The 23,005-nt window shown below is 41.7% G+C and overlaps 1 pseudogene; it reads right to left on the reverse strand.

Annotated features, from left to right (window-relative positions):
• Positions 1–4,558: 4,558 nt before the first annotated feature.
• LOC118384588 (uncharacterized) lies at positions 4,559–5,831 on the reverse strand (annotated as a pseudogene).
• Between the last annotated feature and the right edge of the window lie 17,174 nt (positions 5,832–23,005).

Here is a 23,005-nt window from a genome sequence, read left to right on the forward strand (position 1 = left end):
AACTGTTTGTTAACCAAGCCTGTATGTCCAGGATTTTATGCATTACAGGTGAACTACAGGTGAAGTCACTCAATCCAGTCCCAGAGGCTTGTTGGGGACACCATACCAAGGACTCCTGGTGACAGCTAGCTGAAAGAGCTACCTGGATTCATATCACACGGCGGGAGGATAGGACACAGTGACACTGTCGAACAATAAACAGTGTTTGAGAGGAGAACTGGCATTAACAGAATTCCGGGGGCCATCTCTCGAATGAAGAAAATCATTCCTGTCTTTTCACCCCTGTTTTTGTGTGAAGTGAAGGTGTGTCTGGCTCTTGCTAGTGATGTGTTCTCGGGGAGAGGGTGGGGCTTCACATGGAAGCTGTTCATCTGAGCTGTCTTATCGTGGGTGCCATATTCCTGATACAGCACGTCCTACTTGAGTATGCTGAGAGTGGTAATTTGACCCATGGTTTAGACGATGGGGATTTTGTTCCAAAACAAGCATAAGCGATCCCTAGATCTGGGTAGACAAGAAGTTAGAGGTTGGGAAGGATCTCTCAATGGAGTTTTATGTAGACCAAATGGGGTCTCTAACTACATTGCAGTCTAGGACTCTGAGCCATTGTGGTATATATCGGTGCAGGTCCCCATATTGATCGTGGACACAGGTCATAGCTCATATGGAGAGAGAGGGCTATATGAATCCACTTACCCAGTATTGAAGGAGGTGGAGTATAGTGAAGGTGAGAGTTTTTGACTGTAATCCGGAGAGAGGGATGTATTGCATAAAGATACGCCTTACCCTTTAAACAGTAATGAAGGAGGATCTAGGGTTGTGGTATGATGGATATGACCAGTTTTTGGTCGACTCCCTAGTACGGTTCCGGGTAGAGGAGGTTAGGCCAGTATGGTAAAGCTGTTCACAAAAGCAGGAATGCCAGATAATGACAGTTGCATTGATTTGCACTATTTATATCCACAGGTTCCTCCCTTTACAGTGACCGGGGGAGATTATTACCGTTTGGCCCATTACAGTACACATGGGAAATATATGGGGGAAGTTAGTACCTGCAATAGGACAGAGAATATTACCACTGATGAGACCATGTCTGATTTGACAGGCTGGTTGAACTCTGGGGATTTCAACAAGGTAAAGTGGGCCAGGGCTGACATCTGGTGGTGGTGTGGGGGAATGTTATGGCCAGTATTACCGGCAGATTGGACAGGATTATGTGCACTTGTACATTTGGGAATGCCTTTCACACTCATTCAACACCAAGACATGAAGTTTAGCCAAACGGGAGAAAAGAGTGACTCCATCTGGGTCTTTTGATGACAAAGTATACATTGATAACATTGGGGTTCCACAGGGGGTGCCAGATGAGTTCAAAGCAAGAAATCAGATCCTAGCAGGATTAGAGTTGAGCATTTCCGGGGGGTGTACTCTCAATATGAACGTGGACTGGATTAATTATATTTATTATAATCAACAGCGCTTAACCAATTATACCAGAGATGCTATTAAAGGTTTTGCAGAACAGACTGAAGCAACCAGCCTGATGGATTGGCAGAATAGAATTGCATTAGATATGTTATTGGCTGAAAAGGGAGGAGTATGCGTGATTTTCAGGACCATGTTTGTGCTTACATCCCAAATAACACAGCTCCGGACGAATCAGTGACCGAAGCCTCAGCTGGTTTGACCACCCGAGCTCACGAGTTGGCAGAAAACTCAGGGGTGGATACTAATTGGTTTGATAGTACGTTTGGAAAATGGAAAAATGTTATGGTCACTGTGTTATGGGCTACATTCACCTGTGTGACTATTAGTTTTATGTGGCTGTTGTCTAATTCCCTGTGTACGAGGCCTTATTTCCAGGACTCTGGAGAAAACGATGACAATAGATGGTGAGGTACTAGCCGATTCCAGGTTCTGACCCGTGGAGTGCTGAATGCATGTCTACAGAACAAGTGGACGAATCTGGATCCTTCATTTGCGGGGAATTTATATTTGATGAGACCATTTTTGATGTTTAGGGAGGTTAGGTTGTATCTTGTTTCAATATTAGACTTTTTTTGTGAAGATGTTAACGATAATCCTGATAAGAAGAGTTATGATTCTGATGTAGGCCTAGGAAACAGTCAGTGCGAATGCAAGTAGTGGGTTATGTTTAGGTGATGTTTTGATAACAAGGAATATTTCTAATAAAAATTGCTTTTTAATATTACAATATAACTACATGTGTGATTGGATGTATAATATTTAATCAAAGGGTGGATATGTTAAGGGAATTTTAATCATGTCTTAGCAGGAGCAGATGGTGACTGGGCAGGGTCAGGCAACCAGGTGCTACACTTTGTTCTCTATGTGCAGCAAACACTGGACAAGCCTGAAGCAGAAAAGACTAACTATTTTAAGGCAATCTGACAAACCTCTAAAGTTGATTTCCAAACTCTGTTGCGTCGAGCAATCCCGTATCCGGGAGTGTAATTATAGCCTCAAGCTCATTACCATAACGCAACATTAACTATTCATGAAAATCGCAAATTAAATGAAATAAATATATTGGCTCACAAGCTTAGCCTTTTGTTAACAACACTGTCATCTCAGATTTTCAAAATATGCTTTTCAACCATAGCTACACAAGCATTTGTGTAAGAGTATCGATAGCTAGCATAGCATTAAGCCTTGCATTCAGCAGCCAACATTTTCACAAAACAAAAAAAGCATTCAATAAAATAATTTACCTTTGAAGAACTTCAGATGTTTTCAATGAGGAGACTCTCAGTTAGATAGCAAATGTTCAGTTTTTCCCAAAAGATTATTTGTGTAGGAGAAATCACGTTTGGCTAAGAAAGAAAAATGAAAATTCAGTCATTACAACGCCAAACCTTTTTCCAAATTAACTCCATAATATCGACAGAAACATGGCAAATGTTGTGTAGAATCAATCCTCAAGGTGTTTTTCACATATCTATTCGATGATAAATCATTCGTGGCAGTTTGGTTTCTCCTCTGAAGCAAATGGTAAAATAGACGTAGCTGGAGATTACGCAATAATTGCAACGGAGGACACCAACCGGAGCACCTGGTAAATGTAGTCTCTTATGGTCAATCTTCCAATGATATGCCTACAAATATGTCACAATGCTGCAGACACCTTGGGGAAACAACAGAAAGTGTAGGCTCATTCCTTGCGCATTCACAGCCATAAGGAGACATTGGAACACAGCACATTCAAAATCTGGGGCATTTCCTGTTTGAAATTTCATCTTGGTTTCACCTGTAGCATCAGTTCTGTGGCACTCACAGATAATATCTTTGCAGATTTGGAAACGTCAGTGTGTTTTCTTTCAAAAACTGTCAATTATATGCATAGTCGAGCATCTTTTCGTGACAAAATATCTTGTTTAAAACGGGAACGTTTTTTTATCCATAAATTAAAAGAGCGCCCCCTATATCCAAGATTAAGGGTTGATAGAGGCTTTTCCAGATGACACAAAACATGTTAAACAAAAATGTGAGGAAGACCTGGGAGACACTACTGATGAATGGATACAGATATGTTTAAATGCCCAGTCATGTTCATATATTCTCAGACATAAATTGCCATTTAAGACCGTCCATAAAATGTACTATATGCCAGTGTAACTGAATACCATGCACTCAGAAATTGTATTCCTCTCCTGGAGGTGTTAAACACAAAAGGGGACATATTTCAATATATTATGCTCTTGAGAAGGCTGGCAAAGAGTATGTTCTTTTATCTCAGCATGTCTACAGATTATCCCTGTTTTTTGTTTGCTTGGAAATGTTGACACTGGAGACTTATCAGAAGAAACTTTGTAACCTAGCATTCATAGCGGCTAAGAAATGCATTGCCATTAATTGGAAGGTTGGGGAACCGTTTAGAAATAACAACACTTGTTGTGCATAGCTCCCCCCCCACATTTGGTCCCACATTCATAGAGTTCAATGACTATATCAAGCTTTTGTTGGATGCATTTGCTCTTTGTTGTGTTTCAGATTTTGTGCCCAATAGAAATTAATGGTAAATAATGTATCGTGTCATTTGAGTAATAAAACCAATGCTTTCAAGCACTTCTACATAAATGTGGATGCTACCAAGATTATAGATAATCCTGAAAGAATTGTGAATAATGACGTGTCAGAAAGTTACAGATGCACAAATATATCATAGCCCCAAGACATGCTAACCATTACAATGACAGGGGAGGTTAGCATTTGTGTGAGGGGTATGATATGTGTTTCTATAACTCTCACTCATCATTATTCATGATTTATTCAGAATGATCCATAATCATAGTAGCATCCACATTAATTTAGAAGTTTTTAGAAACATTATATGTCCTCCCACACCCACACCTCTAAAACTAAAGTTGCTTGGGATAAATCTCTGAAGACCACCAACATTGAGTAAAATAATCATGCAAGTAAAAAAATGAAAACGGTAAAGCAACAAAATAAAGTGACAAATTAGCAAATAAAAACACAGAAAACAAGTTAAAGAAATCAAAAAGCAATGAAAAGGAGATGGTTTTGTTTGTGGAGGTCAAGACTCCTGGAATGGGTCATACTTGTCCCTCAGAGGGCCGTTGCATGTGACCGGTGATGCTGGCGATGACGTTGCGGACGCCGCAGTATCTTCTTCCCCAAGAGCCCCCTCCTCTCTGTTGGTTACTGTTGACTCCACAGGTACATTCTGGTAATAATAATAGAAACGTATCTCTGCATCCTCATAGTGTCCCCGGTCTAGCCACACCCTCTCACTGTCCGGATGAAGGAAGTAACAGACTCCTCCCACTGACATGGCCCCACCTTCCTCATCTGTGATGTCAGCAGGCTCCTCCTCCTCCTGAATGGTGAGCAGAGAGTGATAGACTTCGACCTTCCCTTGTGAGACCATGGCTGCTTCTTCCAACACTTCCTCCTCTTCCATAAGACTCTGTGGCTGGTCTCCAATACACCTGGAGGTTGAGTGAGCGTTATGGGTGGTACGTGAGGTGGATGCCCCACCATCCAGGTTGTTGCAGGTATGAGAGCGGTTGTTGCCGTAGAGGTTCTGGTAGAAGGCGGTCTCTGCCCGGTCGTAAAGAGGCTTCTGCAGCCACACGTGCCTCAGCAGCTCCACGGGGAGACAGGGCAGTCCATTCATCAGCTGGCCAGGGGCCAGGGCCGAGGTCAGTGGGGACGCCGCCTGGGAAGTCTGGGCCAGGGACAGGTACCCCTCGTCTGGTGTGGCGCCGCTGTTTGTGAGGAGGGCCAGGAATTCTGGCGCTGCTGGTTCAGCTACTATGGTTGGAGGGGTGATTGGGTGGTTCGGAGCAGGGGATGAGGTTGAGGGGAGGTGGGGTGGTTGTCAGCAGCCAGGGCAGTGAGCGAGGGTGAGCTGCTTGGCCTTGTCTTTGCCCCGTTGGCAGAGTGTGCCAACCAGCACTGATACAGACTCTCAGCCTGCTCATACACACTGCGGTCAAACCACACAGATTCACACTCAGACCCCATGCCGAGTAGGACCATGCTGTGGGAGTCAGGGACAGGGGCGTGGCTACTGTCCCCCTGGCCAGGTGGTGGAGGCGGATGCATCTCCACGGCAATGGATGCTGGGTGGTTGTCGGGTTGAGTGGAGCGTTTCCGACGGCGACGGCTCTTCCCACTGCGTTTCCGGTTGCCGTCTCCATTCACGCTGCTGCTCTCTGGGGAGGACAAAGAGACACCACCCCTGTTCCTCTGACCCCCTCTACTGCCACCTCATTGGTACTGGGAGGGAGATCGGGATCAGACTGATCCATTGCTGAACACGGGGGGTTCCACTGAGACAGCATCTTTGATCCGAAGCAGAGAAAGAGGGTGAGAGGGACAGGCTAGAGGGTTAGTTACATAGAGGAGAGAAGTATAGAGAGACAGATACATTACATTGATCCATTGGACTGTGCCATTTTTGCTTTGTAATGGATCAATCCCAGAATGCATTGAGGCATGCAGGAAGAGAAAGGAAAAGAACAGACAAAGAGCCAGATCCAGCAGACCAGGGTCGGATGAATGATGCACTGAACAATGTTCACTTCACCGGTTGTGTTCGTAGATCACAAACAGGAGAAAACATCTTCAAAGTGTTCACCAAGTAGTACAGGCTAGTGCCTCCGTTTCACAAGTTTTACTCCCATTTCATGCCTTCTGAACACAACCCCTCGTATCCAATGTTATATTCTGGAGTTCTTAGAATTCTCATATGTCAGAGGGTAGCCAATAGTAGATGTCTCTGGATAAACAGCCTCTATTCAGGTCCACTTAAATTCTTTATATGGCAACCAATACATGCCATCATGGCCAACTAAAGAACTGAATCACAAGCAAATGCATATATCTCCTTCACTCTCAAAAAATGCATATTCTGCATGCAAACGGAAAAAGTTGCTCCATAACCTTAAAGGGCAGAAAATAAAATATGATCACTCAGCAAGTTTGCTGGGGGGCGTTGTTGAATGGCGCGATAACAGAAACAGCACTGGAATGATAAATCAGATCTAATGCAGGTAGGACCAACCTCACAATGTTGAGCAGCCCAAGTGGCACCCTATTCCCTTTAGTGCATTAAGGCTCTGGTCAAAAGTAGTGTACTATAAAGGGATTAGGGTGCAATTTGGGGCGAATCCTGTATGTTCTGTGTACACATCATAGAATCCTAGATTCTATACAGTAGACTACACAACATAAACCGCCACAGCAAAGACTTGTGTTATTTGCAGTCCAGGATGAAGCTATGGTTTTGATGGCGGGCAAATCAAGCATAATTCATACCATAGTGAAACAGGAAACACATTTCCTTATAGCCATCTAGATGTGTGTCCCACCCCCCAATCGTTTTTAGTACTACTAATAGAAACAACTTGTCTGTAGTCCTATTAACAATATATATTAGAGATTATTTTGATTGTTAGATTTATTTACATCTTGATAGTTGGCCATTAAGAAAATGTTTTCCTGCATGATAGGCATGTAAAACACCTTATAAGTTGCCCGATATAAAAATAAACGAATGTAACTCACCTTCCTTGGTGAGTGTGTGAGACCAAACAACTTTCGTGATTAGAATGCGCAACACGTTATTTTCATCCATTTCGCCGCGAGCCATGAACAACGCAAACAAACATTATAATACTGCATACCGGCCTACCAGAAAACCAACACCTTGGGAATAGGCTACAGCATAGGCGTGTACATAGGCGTGTACATAGGCGCCTAAATATTAAAAAGTGTGACAGCCTCAAGAATGGGCAACACGTGCCTTTGGTTCCTCGTGGCACATACGGATTGAAGCCGGTGGACTATTTGAAGACTGCGTGATTGCAAAGAAAACGTTTATATCATGTCATGTCGACATAACATACGTCATATTTCATCGCTTTCAAGACATCGAGGCAGGTGGTGCCACATCCAAATTGAAGCCTTTGTCAACTAAAACGTTATAGCCACCCGTGTAGATTCATTAGCAATGAATTCTCTGAAAAATGACGTATTTTCTTATGTCTGAATATTGCAGCTTCTGTTGATATTCATATTTACCCGGTCGGACCCGGCTTGGACGCTCATGGCTGTCCCAACATTTCTTTACTTGACCGTTTACATTAGCTCTCCCTTACACCAAACAATTTGACTAGCGGCTACCATGTTCATTACCCGGTTGGAAAAGCGAGCTGTCAGTTACTTACTGTTCTGTATTTTGATAGTTAACGGGTCCGGTGTTCCTCGTGTGCTTGTTCAGTTAGGAGCCCAGAACAGAAAGGGAGAATAGAATAAGCGTCCACCGAAGGTGTGTGGGGGACAAGGGTTGCTGCGCGGTTGATTCACATATATCCTACTGAAAATATTTTAGGATTATAATATTATTAAAGTCTGGAACAGTGTGTAGTCATAATTTAGCTTTTATTAATTTGTTCAATCAGTTTTTCCAGGATTGGTATACTCCCATTCAACACGCACTGCGCTTTCACATGACAGAATAAGGAGCTGTTTAATAAAACGTAATTTCTTCCGCCAGCAGGGGTCACTTGATTTCAGAGACTGGGACCGCTCAAAATCACGTCACAATGATTTTTTTGTTTAATCTTTGGAATAAAAAAATGTTGGGATAGTTTTCAAAGTAAATACATTTTTAAAAATCAGAAAACCCAAGGAAGGTGAATTGTATGTAACATCTAACTTGATAGGCCACACTTTAGAAGAATGGAAATGTACTTTTAGTACATTAATGTACAGTACCACTCAAATACATTGTAATTTCCAATATCATACTATGTGCAGGATCTATAAGGACCATCTGAATTAACAAAGTGTGAATGTACAGCACCTGTTCATAGCCATCAGTTTGGACCAGATAGGTACAATATTCTTGAATTCCAAAGATTTTAGAACATCAATCAAAGAACTAAAATCCCCCCAGAATCAAGAATATAGGCTACTAACCTTGCCGCCGACTGGGAAAAGCATTGTTCGTTGGATCTAGTCACCGTCCCTGTGGTCTGGGGTGTACATCGGCCTAGTCTTTCCCTCAATTCAGAGGCCAGGTCTTAAATAACGGGACCAGACCCGCTCGTGCACGATTTATTCGGCGTACGACCTCCAGATGGCAGGGACGGATATTTAGATCCCGGTTCGAAGGACCAATTGTTGCAGGAATTTAATTCCTCTGTTTTAATACCCAATTAAAATTAAACACTGTCAATTCATAAGGATTTGTGTGACCCTTATTTTATAGAAAATGGACAGAGCCCAGTCTAAAGTCAAACAGCAGCCTTTATTCACGAGAGTACTGAACACGATACAGTTTACCACAGGTTATAAACTGAAAATTACGTCATTAGTTTTCGAACTGTCCCGTCTCTTCTCCCACCCTGGTACAAAGGCAGTATCTCAAGCCTTCCCACATCGTCTCCCTACCAATTTAATATAATTTATAACTGAGCCAAGGTCTTCCTGTGTAGATAAGCATTCTAGCCAGTCTGAAGATATAGTTCATTCATTTCTACCAAGGAACAGACAGTCATTGTTCTAATTCTTGATTATATTTACACACATTATATTCAGTACTAGGATTAAAAAGAAAATTAATATATATATATAGTAACATAATAGTATTCTGATTAGTCAGTCCTGATTGAAATGTATACATAATTAGTCATCATTGATTAAAATTACCTTAACACTGTGATTGGAGCAAAAACATGATCTAACGTTAGCCAACTTTTGACGAGCTGTAATGGTACATCAACAGGTGAAAACAAGCCAAATTAATTTACTTCTGTTGAAAAAGGACACAACTTAGGCTACAAAACATTTCCATACACACAACAGCTGTTAGATTCTACAGTGCCTTGCAAAAGTATTCACCGCCCTTGACGTTTTTCCTATTTTGTTGCGTTACAACCTGTAATTTAAATGGATTTTTATTTGGATTTCATGTAATGGACACACAAAATAGTCCAAATTGGTGAAGTGAAAGTAAAAAAAGAACATGTTTCAACAAATTAAAAACAGAAAAGGGGTGCTTGCATGTGTATTCACCCCCTTTGCTATGAAGCCCCTAAATAAGATCTGGTGCAACCAATTGCCTTCAGAAGTCACATAATTAGTTAGATTGCACGAGGTGGTGTCACATGATCTCAGTGTATATATACACCTGTTCTGAAAGGCCCCAGTATCTGCAACACCACCAAGCAAGCGGCACCATGAAGACCAAGGAGTTCACCAATGTCGTGGCAATTTCCTGTATTACCAAATGAGTAGAGTTACAAACCACACACCAGTCAGTTATATTTAAACTTCATCTCTAATAATATGAGCTTTACAATAGACCTTTGACTTTCAACTATTTACTATCTATAATGAATTGTGAGAGTGACTACAGAAGAATACAAAGATGAGTGATTTGAGCACAGACATTGTGGAGACAAGTAATTGGTTCCCCCTTAATCACGCCATCCCTTCACACGGTTTAACAGATACATTCACATAAGAAGACAATGTTCCATCCTGTCCTCTTCCCTTTCTGATATTCTGCATAGCACCAGAGACATGTAAAAGACAAGCCTGACCTCTCCCCTCTCTGGGCCCCAAGTGACAGAGCCCCAGCTGAGAAAAAAGTGGAACTGCCAACACTGTAGTCCAAACAGATACATTCTAATGACAAGTATCTCACATAAATAAGATGTTTTATTTACATAATATGCCAATCTATGTTTTGATTCATCTGCCACACCAAACAGGTCAGGGACAAAGTTGTGAAGAAGTACAGATCAGGGTTGGATTATAAAAAAAATATCCCAAACTTTGAACATCCCACGAAGCGCCATTAAATATATTATTTTTAAAAATTGAAAGGATATGGCATCACAACAAACCTGCCAAGAGAGGGCCGCCCACCAAAACTCACCGACAAGGCAAGGAAGGCATTCATCAGAGAGGCAACAAAGAGACCAAAGATAACCTTTAAGGAGCTGCAAAGCTCCACAGTGGAAATTGGAGTATCATAGGACCAATTTAAGCCATACAGAGCTGGGCTTTACGGAAGAGTGGCCAGAAAAAAGCCATTGCTTAAATAAAAAAATTGGTGTTCGCCAAAAGGCATGTGGGGGGACTCCCCAAACATACGGAAGAAGGTACTCTGGTCAGATGAGACAAAAATGTAGCTTTTTGGCCATCAAGGAAAATGCTGTGTCTGGCGCAAACCCAACACATATGATGCTGAGAACACCACCCCCACAGTGAAGCATGGTGGTGGCAGCATCATGCTGTGGGGATGTTTTTCATCGGCAGGGACTGGGAAACTGGTCAGAATTGAAGGAATGATGGATGGTGCTAAATACAGGGAAATTCTTGAGGGAAGCTTGTTTGTCTTCCAGAGATTTGAGACTGGAATGGAGGTTCACCTTCCAGCAGGACAATGACCCTAAGCATACTGCTAAAGCAACACTTGAGTGGTTTAAGGGGAAACATTTACATGTTTTGGAATGGCCTAGTCAAAGCCCAGACCTCAATCCAGCTGAGAATCTGTGGTATGTCTTGCTTGCTGTACACCAGCGGAACCCACCCAACTTGAAGGAGCAACTTGAAGGAGCTGGAGCAGTTTTGCCCTGAAGAATGAGTGAAAATCCCAGTGGCTAGATGTGCCAAGCTTATAGACATACCCCAAGAGACTTGCAGCTGTAATTGCTGCAAAAAGGTGTCTCTGCAAGTATTGACTTTGGGTGGGGGGTGAGTAGTTATGCACTGCTGTTATTTCTTGTTTCACCCCAAAAATATTTTGCATCTTCAAAGTGGTAGGCATGTTGTGTAAATCAAGTGATACAAACCCCTAAAAAATCTATTTTAATTCCAGGTTGTAAGGAAGCAAAATAGGAAAAATGCCAGAGGGGTGAATACTTTCGCAAGCCACTGTACCTGACAGATGGCTTGAGTTGCACTGGCTGTGGTAGCTACTAGCTAGCTTACGTTAGTTCATTCACTCCAGACAGATCTTAAGTCAAGATGGAATGAAACATTAGCTAACGTTACATGTCGGTTACACTACTAGCTCAGCACTGGGAAAAAATATTTTTTGTTCAGTCAAACAGCACTTACTTTGCCAGCTACATCAATCAAATAAAGAGTAACACGTTTCTGCTCTGCTTGCTTTTATCACTCCAGAGAAAAAGCACAGCACACACAGACAACAGCTACCTCTGTTTGCATGCTCTGTGGTGTCTGCACAGTCCTAAATCCAGGCGTCTGAAACCACCAAACAGCCTACCTGACCGCTCTGAGGCATCCGCATGGTCCTAAAGCACAACAATGCTGCTTTTTGTATCACAATCCAATGATAAAACTGGGGGGACAAATATGCAGTACCCATTGAAAGTCGTGTCCCTAATTTATCTTACTTTAATTTTCGTCTGTAGTGGGACACAGATGGTTAAAACAGAGGGATACAAACAGTCTAATGGACTGAATTACTAAACATTAGATCCCTTTCTCCTCCTCCCTCTTCTGTCCCTCTCTCTTCTCATATCTGCTTCCTCTTCCTCTCTGTAGCACCATGAGTGCAGCAGTAGACTACCTAGCTCAGGAGAAGATCTGGTTTGATAAACCTTGCTACCATGAGGCAGAGAGACATTTCTACAAACACATGAACGGCATCTCACACCCAGCACAAGTAGGTAGTTTCTCTCTCTCTGTGTGTGTTTGTTTCTGTGTGTGTTTGAGAATTATCTTCCTCACACATGTCTCCACCTCTCTGGTGTGTGTGTGTGTGTGTGTGTGTGTGTGTGTGTGTGTGTGTGTGTGTGTGTGTGTGTGTGTGTGTGTGTGTGTGTGTGTGTGTGTGTGTGTGTGTGTGTGTGTGTGTGTGTGTGTGTGTGTGTGTGTGTGTGTGTGTGTACATCAGTGTTTGACCTGGTCCCTGTACCTATAGGAGCTGGTGGGAGCCAACAGCATCCTGCAGGACATAGCCCTGGCCAGGGAAAACATCCAGAAGTCTCTAGCAGGAGTGAGTGTAATATAATACACATCTGAGCCTTCATACACCCCATCTCTCACACAATCTGCTTTAAAGCTGCACTGAAAGTAATAGCATCACCTTTTTAATATACAGTACTGTGCAAAAGTTTTAGGCAGGTGTGTAAAAATGTTGGAAAGTAAGAATGCTTTAACCTCTTGAACCTCTGAGGGCAGTATTTCATTTTTGGATGAAAAACGTTCCCGTTTTAAACAAGATATTTTGTCACGAGAAGATGCTCGACTATGCATATAATTGACAGCTTTGGAAAGAAAACACTCTGATGTTTCCAAAACTGCAAAGATATTGTCTGTGAGTGCCACAGAACTAATGCTACAGGTGAAACCAAGATGAAATTTCATACAGGAAGTGAGCCAGATTTTTGAGGCGCTGTGTTCCAATGTCTCCTTTTATGGCTGTGAATGCGCAAGGAATGAGCCTACACTTTCTGTTGTTTCCCTAAGGTGTTTGCAGCATTGTGACGTATTTGTAGGCATATCATTGGAAAATTGACCATAAGAGACTACATTTACCAGGTGTCCGCTCGGTGGCCTCCGTTGAAACTATTGCGTAATCTCCAGGTGCGTGCATTTTTTCCATTTTGAACAGAGGAGAAAGCAAACTGCCACGAGTGACTTAGATATGTGAAAAACACCTTGAGGATTGATTCTAAACAACGTTTGCCATGTTTCTGTCGATATTATGGAGTTAATTTGCAAAAAAGTTTGCTTTGTAATGACTGAATTTTCAGGGTTTTTTCATAGCCAAAGGTGATGAACAAAACGGAGCGATTTCTCCTACACAAATAATATTTTTGGAAAAACTGAACATTTGCTATCTAACTGAGAGTCTCCTCATTGAAAACATCCAAAGTTCTTCAAAGGTAAATGATTTTATTAGAATGCTTTTCTTGTTTTTGTGAAAAGGTTGCCTGCTGAATGCTAGGCTTAATGCTATGCTAGCTATCAATACTCTTACACAAATGCTTGTGTAGCTATGGTTGAAAAGCATTTTTTGAAAATCTGAGATGACAGTGTTGTTAACAATAGGCTAAGCTTGTAAGCCAATATATTTATTTCATTTAATTTGTGATTTTCATGAATAGTTAACGTTGCGTTATGGTAATGAGCTTGAGGCTATAATTACGCTCCAGGATACGGGATTGCTCGTCGCAACAGGTTAAAAAATAGACATGTTAATATATTATATTTATCAATTAACTAAATGCAAAGTGAATGAACAGAAGAAATCTCAATCAAATCCATATTTCGTGTGACCAACCTTTGCCTTCAAAACAGCATCAATTCTTGTAGGTACACTTGCACAAAGTCAGGGATTTTGTAGGCATAGGTGTAAGATTGAACAATTATACCAAACAGGTGCTAATGATCATCAATTCAATATGTAGGTTGAAACACAATAATGAACTGAAACAGCTGTGTAGGAGTTATAAAACTGGGTGAGGAACAGCCAAACTCAGCTAACAAGGTGAGTTTGCTGAAGACCGTTTACTTGTCAAAAGTCATACACCATGGCAAGACTGAGCACAGCAACAAGACACAAGGTAGTTATACTACATCAACAAGGCCTCTCCCAGGCAAACATGTCAAGGCAGACAGGGGTTTCAAGTTGTGCTGTCCAAGCTCTTTTGAAGAAGCACAAAGAAACGGCCAACGTTGAGGACCGTAGACATACTGCAGCAGATGAAATACACATCAAGCTTACTTCCCTTCACAATCGGAAGATGTCCAGCAGTACCACCAGCTCAGAGTTGGCAGAAAATAGTGGGACCCTGTTATACACGTCTACTGTCCAGAGAAGTCTGGTCAGACTTGCGCCCCAAAGCCATACCTCCGACGTGGAAACAAGGCCAAGCGACCCAACTGTGCACGAAAACAGAGGAACTGGGGTGCAGCAAAATGGCAGAAGGTGCTCTGGACTGATGTCAAAATGTGAAATATTTGGCTGTAGCAGAAGGTAGTTTGTTCGCCGAAGGGCTGATAGCGGTACATGAATGAGTGTCTGCAGGCAACTGAAGCATGGTGGAGGTTCTTTGCAAGTTTGGGGCTGCATTTCTGCAAATGGAGTTGGGGATTTGGTCAGAATTAATGGTCTCCTCAATTCTGAGAAGTACACGTAGATATGTATCCGTCATGCAATACCATCAGGGAGGCATCTGATTGGCCCAAAATGTATTCTGCAGCATGACAACGACCCCAAACATACAGCGAATGTCATTAAGAATTATCTTCAGTATAAAAGGAGTCCTGGAAGTGATAGTATGGCCCCCACAGAGCCCTGATCTCAACATTATCGAGTCTGTCTGGGATTACACGAAGAGAGAGGAGCACAATGAGGCTGCCTAAATCCACAGAAGAACTGTGGTTAGTTCTCCAAGATGTTTGGGCCAATTTACCTGCCGAGTTCCTTCAAACTGTAACTGCAAGTGTATCTAGAAGAAATGATGCTGTTTTGAAGGCAAAGGGTGGTCACACCAAATATTGATTTGATGTAGATTTTTCTTCCGTTCACTCACTTTACATTTTGTTAATTGATAAATATAAACTATTAATGTCTATTTTTGAAAGCATTCTTACTTTACAGCATTTTTTTCATACCTGCCTAAAATGTTTGCATGGTACTGTAGATCATCTTTTGTAGTGTGTTACCTGTTCCAAGACCCCCCCACACACACATGACCAGATGTATGTGGACACCTGCTCATCTAACATCTCATTCCAAAATCATGGGCATTAATATGGTGTTGGTCCCGTCTTTGCTGGCTGCTATAACAGCCTCCACTTTTCTGGGAAGGCTTTCCATTAGACGTTGGAACATTTCTGCTGGGACATGCTTCCAATCAATCACCAGAGCATTAGTGAGGTCGGGCACTGATGTTGGGCGATTAGGCCTGGCTCGCAGTCAACGTCCCAATTCATACCAAAGGTGTTTGATAGGGTTGAGGTCAGGACTTTGTGTAGGCCAGTCAATTTCTTACATCCCAATCTCAACAAACCATTTCTGTATGGATTTCGCTTTGTGCACTTTTGTTATTGACCAAATACTTATTTTGCACCATAATTTGCAAATAACTTCATACATTTTTTTTGTCTGTCATAGTTGAAGTGTACCTATGATGAAAATTACAGGCCTCTCATCTTTTTAAGTGGGAGAACTTGCACAATTTGGTGGCTGACTAAATACTTTTTTGCCCCACTGTGTGTGTGTGTGTGTGTGTGTGTGTGTGTGTGTGTGTGTGTGTGTGTGTGTGTGTGTGTGTGTGTGTGTGTGTGTGTGTGTGTGTGTGTGTGTGTGTGTGTGTGTGTGTGTGTATATATTACATTCACAGAACCAGTCAAAAGTTTGGACACCTACTCGTTCAAGGGTTTGTATTTTTACTATTTTCTACATTGTAGAATACTAGTGAAGACATCAAAACTATGAAATAACACATGGAATCATGTAGTAACCAAAAAACTGTTAAACAAATCAAAATATATTTGAGATTCTTCAAAGTAGCCACCCTTTGCCTTGATGACAGCTTTGCACACTGCATTCTCTCAACCAGCTTCATGAGGTAGTCACCTGGAATGCATTTCAATTAACAGGTGTGCCTTGTTAAAAGTTACTTTGTGGAATTTATTTCCTTAATGCATTTGAGCCAATCTGTTGTGTTGTGACAAGGTAGGGGTGGTATACAGAAGATAGCCCTATTTGGTAAAAGACCAAAGTCCATATTATGGCAAGAACACTTCAAAATAGCAAAGAGAAATGACAGTCCAGCATTACTTTAAACCACGAAGGTCAGTCAATACGGAAAATGTCAAGAACTTTGAAGGTTTCTTCAAGTGCAGTCGCAAATACCATCAAGCGCTATGATGAAACTGGCTCTCATGAGGACCGCCACGGGGAAGGAAGACCCAGAGTTACCTCTGCTGCAGACGATAAGTTCATTAGAGTTAACTGCACCTCAGATTGTAGCCCAAATTAATGCTTCACAGAGTTGAAGTAACAGACACATCTCAACATCAACTGTTCAGAGGAGACTGCGTGAATCAGGCTTTCATGGTCGAATTTCTGCAAATAAACCACTACTAAAGGACACCAATAGGAAGAGGAGACTTGCTTGGGCCAAGAAACACGAGCAATGGAAAACTGTCCTTTTGGTCTGAGTCCAAATTTCAGACTTTTGGTTCCAACCACTGTCTTTGTGAATGGAAGATCTCCGTGTATGTGGTTCCCACCTTGAAGCATAGGTGTTATTTCATAGTTTTGATGTCTTCATTATCATTCTACAATGTAGAAAATGAAGAAAACCCTTGAACGAGTAGGTGTGTTCAAACTTTGTGTGTGTGTGTGTGGGGTGGTGTGGTGTGGTGTGGTGTGGTGGTGTGTGTGTGTGTGTGTGTGTGTGTGTGTGTTGTGTGTGTGTGTGTGTGTGTGGTGTGTCTGTGGTGTGGTGGTGTGGTGTGGTGTGGTGTGGTGTGTGTGTGTGTGTGTGTGTGTGTGTGTGTGTGTGTGTGTGTGTGTGTGTGTGTGTGTGTGTGTGTGTGTGTGTGTGTGTGTGTGTGTGTGTGTGTGTAGATATATCTTTACTGAACTAGCCATATCTGACCAACCAGCTCAGACTGTTTCACAGCAACATTCTGTTTTGACTGCTAGTTGTGTTTATGTTGACCCTGAGCTGCTGACAAGAACCTTGAATACCCTGGGTTGTATTCATTAGTGCATGCAATGGAAATAGTTTTGCAATGAAAACAAGTTACGGTACTCGTGCCACATTTCAATTGGTTTTCTTCCTTTTTATTTCTAGTGAACACAACCTCGGCCCATCACTTGCACTTAAAGAACAAACAGGTGTGTTTTTGATTGTCATGCTCTGGTTTAGCTAACATGAAATCCAAAAGTGGGATTTCAAAAGCCATCAAAAGTGTTTTTGTCTGTGGTTCTTTTCAGCCCTAGCCATTCCTGCATGTTTTAGTAGCATGTTGTGGCTCGTAACGCTGGTTTAAGCCTCAGGGTTGTGTGTGGGTTTATGCAGGTATAACCTGCTGAGGCAAGATTTCTGTTTGTATGATTTCTTGCGTGACTGACTTAATCCTTCATTCCTCTGCCTGGGCCCTCCAGTAGACCAGTCCTGGGTATACCTCTGCCTTGGCCCTCCTGTAGACCAGTCCTGGTTATACCTCTGCCTTGGCCCTCCTGTAGACCAGTCCTGGGTATACCTCTGCCTTGGCCCTCCTGTAGACCAGTCCTGGGTATACCTCTGCCTGAACCCTCCTGAAGACCAGTCCTGTGTATACCTCTGCCTTGGCCCTCCTGTAGACCAGTCCTGGGTATACCTCTGCCTGGGCCCTCCTGTAGACTAGTCCTGGGTATACCTCTGCCTGAACCCTCCTGTAGACCAGTCCTGGGTATACCTCTGCCTTGGCCCTCCTGTAGACCAGTCCTGGGTATACCTCTGCCTGGCCCTCCTGTAGACCAGTCCTGGGTATACCTCTGCCTTGGCCCTCCTGTAGACCAGTCCTGGGTATACCTCTGCCTGAACCCTCCTGTAGACCAGTCCTGGGTATACTTCTGCCGGAACCCTCCTGTAGACCAGTCCTGGGTATACCTCTGCCTGAACCCTCCCGTAGACCAATCCTGGGTATACTTCTACCGGAACCCTCCTGTAGACCAGTCCTGGGTATACCTCTGCCTGAGCCCTCCTGTAGACCAGTCCTGGGTATACCTCTGCCTGAACCCTCCTGTAGACCAGTCCTGGGTATACCTCTGCCTTGGCCCTCCTGTAGACCAGTCCTGGGTATACCTCTGCCTGATTCCTCCTGTAGCTCTGTTTCCTTTCAACCACTGTCCCCTCAGCACCTTCAACTTCAGTCAGCTCTCTTCCTTCCTTCCTTCCTTCCCTCTCAACCCTACAGCTGAATAATTCACTGTTACCTAGCAGAGACTCTGGTCAACCCCAGAACCACTATCCTGTAAGTGTCCAACCCTGTGTGACAGTAGCTAGCTACTGCTTACTGAGAGCAATGTGTCACACACAAAACACACACACACACAGACAAACCCTTTTTCTGGCCAGCCACCCTGACCCTCCTTTCACCCCTATCCACTTTATTCCCCCTGTATAATGGGCATGCTTCTGTCTGTCTGTCTGTCTGTCTGTCTGTCTGTCTGTCTGTCTGTCTGTCTGTCTGTCTGTCTGTCTGTCTGTCCATCTCCATGGTCTGCCCTGTCCACCCTCCTCTGAGGTGTTGCTAAGATGTATGTTTGTGTATTTGTTATATATATATATAATTGTTTTTTGAAGAGGCTTCTTCCGTATAAGTGACAAAAAGAGAATTGTCCAACCTATAGTGTATCTCACCATACCTCAATATACCATGTCTTGAATATACAGATGGATTAAAAGTAAACTTACATTGTAAATCTTCTGACAGCCAGCTTTCTAACTGACCATAACTTTTGGACTTCATAGCATGCCCAGAAGGAGTATATCCTATTTTATGAGTATATTTTTCCCTCAACATTGCTCTGATGTCCAAAAGCTTTCAGGTTGAAATTTCATGAACTAAAATATGCATATCCTTGATTCAGGGCCTGAGCTACAGGCAGTTAGATATGGGTATGTAATTTTAGGCAAAAATTGAAAAAAAGGGGCTAATCCTCAATTTTTTTGGTAGATTATAAATTATTTATTTTTTCTTCAGTTTTTTCCGTGTTCATTTTATACCCTTGAGATTTTAGAGTATTCAATTCATAATGTTTTTTACAAGGGGTGCATTGACTTTGTTATTTTAGTCAGGTATATCAGAAGATTGTCTGCAAATACGTTTTGTTTATATTCATGTTTACCAATACTGATACCTCTTAAGTTTGGGTCTGGTCTAAATCCTTCTGAAGTGGTTCAATTGCTAGTGCAAACAGGAGACATCCCTGCCTCGTGTCCCTTTCTAAAGCTTTTTAACAGATAAAGTATTATTTGTGAATATTTTTGCTTTAAGATATTTATATAATATCTTTTTAAATGTATTATTTCAGCTGGAAAGTTGAATGCTTCCAACGTTTTTAATGGAAAGGGCCCCTTTGTTCCAGAATATAAAATACAACTCTATGGGAAAGCTGTCCATGCCTGGTGCTTTTCTCCATGCGACTGTTTTAACAGTGTCTAATATACATTTTCTTTCTATTTTTTGTGATAGATAAAAATGTAATTATAGTTTCTTCATGGTTATTGAGTCTAAGAAGGCTGAAGTATCAGTCCAACTATTATTTAATTGTTTTTATAGATTTTCATAGAAGCTTTAAAAAATGTATTAATAGCATTGTTGTTTGTAATTAAAGCATTTGTATCCGTATCTTTTAAAATGATAACTAGTTTGGCGTGTATTCATTTTGTGAGGGCTGCGAGGTGTTTGCCAGGTTTATTTTCCATTACATCATAGCATGCTTTATTTTAGTTTAAGCTGTAGTTGTTGGCTCTCTTCAAAAGTACAAGATCATATTACTATTTAAGTTCAGAAATGTTAGTTTCTTCATTACCTTGTACAGATATGTTTATGGGTTGTTTAATTTGAACTTCTAACTCAGATTTAACTTTTGCCGAGTATGAGATTATCATTCCCCTAATGTATGCCTTAAAAGCATCCCAAATTATGTGGTGGCTACATTTGTAATGGTAAAGGTATTTTCTGTTGGTGTAATTAAGCATTATACAAAATCATGGATTTTAGAAACCAGTACAGTATTGTTTTCCTGGATACAGTATTGTTAAGTGCGTAAAAAAGTAGTAAATTGTTGAATAGCTTTTCTTACTTTGATTTATTTATTTTTTAGTGGTATCCAATTATTAGTAGTTATTGTCTTATCGCTGCAACTCCCGTACGGAATCGGGAGAGGCAATGGTCGAGAGCCATGAGCTTCCTGGAGATGGTTTCTGATAGTTTGTGCAGATATTCTTTGGTTGTGCAAACCCACAGTTTCATCAGCTGTCCGGGTGGCTGGTCTCAGACGATCCTGAAGCTGAAGAAGCCGGATGTGGAGGTACTGGGCTGGCATGGTTACACGTGGTATGCGGCTGTGAGGCCAGTTGGGCGTACTGCTTATGGTAGAGAAATTAACATTACATTCTCTGGCAACATCTCTGGTGGACATTCCTGCAGGCTGCCTTCCAATTGTGTCATTGTGTTGTGTGACAAAACTGCATATTTTAGAGTGGTGTTTTATTGTCCCTTGCACAAGGTTCACCTGTGTAACAATCATGCTGTTTAATCAGTTTCTTGTTATGCTACACCTGTCTGGTGGATGGATTATCTTGGCAAAGGAGAAATGCTCACTAACAGGGATGTAAACTAATTTGTGCACAAAATTTGAGAGAAATAAGCTTTTTGTGCATATGGAAAATGTCTGTGATCTTTTATTTAAGCTTATGAAACATGGAACCAACACTTCACATGTTGCGTTTATGTCTTTGTTCAGTATGTATGAATGATAGTAATAACTTAGTTGTCTTTCTAATACAATGTATCACGTTCCTAAATTACCTTTAAAGGCTTGAAAATTATAGAATTTATGCATTGCATTCAATTGTAATAAATTAATTATAAATATATTCCTATGAAATAGCAAATGCACATGGGACCAATATTTTAGCCTGCATTGTGCCAATGTGGACATGTTTGCTGGGTTGGTTAAAATAATAATTTTCATCTAATGGATGGTCAGTTTTTGCATCTATAACTCTGTCTATGAATTTGATAGTGTTTACATTTCTCAAATCAAATCAAATGTTATTGGTCGCATACACATATTTAGCAAATGTTATTGCGATGTACCAAAAAGCTTGTGTTCCTTGCTCCAGCAGTGCAGTAATATCTATAAATTCACAACAATACACACAGATCTAAAAGTAAAATAATGGAATTAAGAAATATATAAATATTAGGGCAAAATGCCGGAGTCTAAATATACACTACCGTTCAAAAGTTTGGGGTCACTTAGAAATGTCCTTAATGCTCCTCTCCGTTCTCTTTCTACCCCCACATATTGTACATTCCTTTCTTCCTAGGTACATGCCATATAACCCCTTCCTAATGAACAAACATTATTTAACACTACAAGAAAGACAGGGTAGAATTCTTGCCAGTTATAGTGCAGTATACCTCATTTAGTCATTATTCATTAAAAAAATCCCATAACAGATCTATAGACATTATGGACAGTATGTGGAAAGAATATTTAGTATATCTGTAGAATATGTAGGATAGAATATTATACAATATATACAGCAATAGTTGAATAGGATGGCCTTGACTCGAATACAGTATACTGAATACATGACATGAGTAAAACATGATGTAAACATTATTAAAGTGACCAGTGATTCCATGTCTATGTACAAAGGGCTACAGACTAAGGTTCAGGGTTGAGTAACCAGGTGGTAGCCGACTAGTGACAATGACGGCTAGCCGGCTAGTGATGGCTATTTAACAGTCAGATGGCCTTGTGATAGAAGCTGTTTTTCAGTGTCTCGGTCCCAGCTTTGATGCACCTGTACTGACCTCGCCTTCTGGATGATAGCATTGTGAACAGGCCGTGGCTCGGATGGTTGATGTTTTTGATGATCTTTTTGGCCTTCCTGTGACATCGGGTGCTGTAGGTGTCCTGGAGGGCAGGCAGCGTGCCCCCAGTGATGTGTTGGGCAGACCGCACCACCCTCTAGAGAGACCTGCGGTTATGGCGGTGCAGTTGCCATACCAGGTGGTGATACAGCCCGACAGGATGCTCTCGATAGTTGTCATGAAGTGGCCCTCTTTGGGGATAGCGAGTACCATCCCCTCTCTCTACCCCCGGGTTCTGTTATCGCAGGTCATAAACTCCACGAGGAGACATGGCCATGCAGTATAGAGAGAGTTTTACACAAGAACAAAGGAACCTCTTTCACATCACAGGACTTGAGAACTGAACAATGTCCATGTTTTGGAGAATGTGTACATGGTCGGGGGAGAAACCAGCTATGACCGGTCAATACAGAGACAATACAGCCATATTACCATAACTCTGTTTATACAAGAGTCTCAGTTGTTAGGCTTGCATCTAATTGTTGTATAAAATGAATGAGTAAAGATGAAACTATTTGTGAAATGATGTAATGTGATTTTAAACTGATTCCCTTTGGAGTTTAACTTCTTGCGTCGAGCAATCCCGTATCCTGGAGAGTAATCATAGCCTCAAGCTCATTACCATAACGCAACGTTAACTATTCATGAAAATCGCAAATGAAATGAAAGAAATATATTCACTCACAAGCTTAGCCTTTTGTTAACAACACTGTCATCTCAGATTTTCAAAATATGCTTTTCAACCATAGCTACACAAGCATTTGTGTAAGGGTATTGATAGCTAGCATAGCATTAAGCAGGCAACATTTTCACAAAAACAAGAAAAGCATTCAAATAAAATAATTTA

This window comes from Oncorhynchus keta, chromosome 1 (assembly GCF_023373465.1).
Source record: "Oncorhynchus keta strain PuntledgeMale-10-30-2019 chromosome 1, Oket_V2, whole genome shotgun sequence".
NCBI classification, from domain to species: Eukaryota; Metazoa; Chordata; class Actinopteri; order Salmoniformes; family Salmonidae; genus Oncorhynchus; species Oncorhynchus keta.